A 1012-nucleotide genomic window follows, 5' to 3' on the forward strand; every position below is an offset into this window, starting at 1 on the left:
CTAACAGCGTTCCCTCCCCTCCCCTCCCACCCCTGGTAACCAACAAAGAAAATTTCCTCCAATAGATAAACCTTTCCTTAACTTTTACAATAACAGAATAATACAATATTTGTCCTTTTGTGACTGACTTATTTCACTCAGCATAATGTCCTCCAAGTTCATCCACATTATGCGGTGTAAAAACTTCCTTTAATATATAATTATGAAGTAACTTTGAAGGGGACCTCACTTCTTCATCCTTAGCCTATCATCAAACATCACCTCATGAATGGAATTGTTGTTAAAACTGGTTCCAAATTACAGCAGCCCTATGTACAAAAGAATGAAATACTATCCAGCCTTTTGCCATCCTCACAATCCTTGCTATGTTTGAGCTCTTGTCACAGCCAAGGTGTTAGTCCATCTCATTGAGGGTCTTCCCCTTTTTCACTGACCCTCAGCTTTACTAAGCATGATGGCATTTTCCAGGGACTGGTCCCTCCTGATAACATGTACAAAGAACATGAGAAAAAGTATCACCATTCTTGTTTCTAATGAGCATTCTGTCTGCACTTTTTCCAAGAAAGATGTGTTCATTCTTCTAGTAGGCCATGGAATATTTAATATTCTTTGCCAACACCATAATTCAAATGCATCTTCTGCAGTCTCCCTTATTTACTGTCCAGCTTTTGCATGCATACGTGGCAGTTAAAAACACTATAGCTTGAGATCAGGCACACTTTAGTCCACAAGTTCACATCCCCACTTTTTAACACTTTAAAGAGACCTTTTGCAGCAGATCTCTATATATTGCTGTACATCATTTGACTTTTTGACTGCTGCTTCCATTGGCATTGATTGTAGTTCCAAGTAAAATAAAATCCCTGACAATTTCAAACATTTCTCTGTTTATCATGATGTCCAATTGTGAGGATTTTTGCTTCCTTTATTTTGAGATGTAATTCATACTGAAGGCTGTAGTCTTTGATCTTCATCAGTAGGTGCTTCAAGTCCTCTTTGCTTTCAGCAAGCA

This window comes from Orycteropus afer, unplaced genomic scaffold (assembly GCF_000298275.1).
Source record: "Orycteropus afer afer isolate SDZICR_OR568_19922 unplaced genomic scaffold, OryAfe1.0 scaffold00184, whole genome shotgun sequence".
NCBI lineage: Eukaryota > Metazoa > Chordata > Mammalia > Tubulidentata > Orycteropodidae > Orycteropus > Orycteropus afer.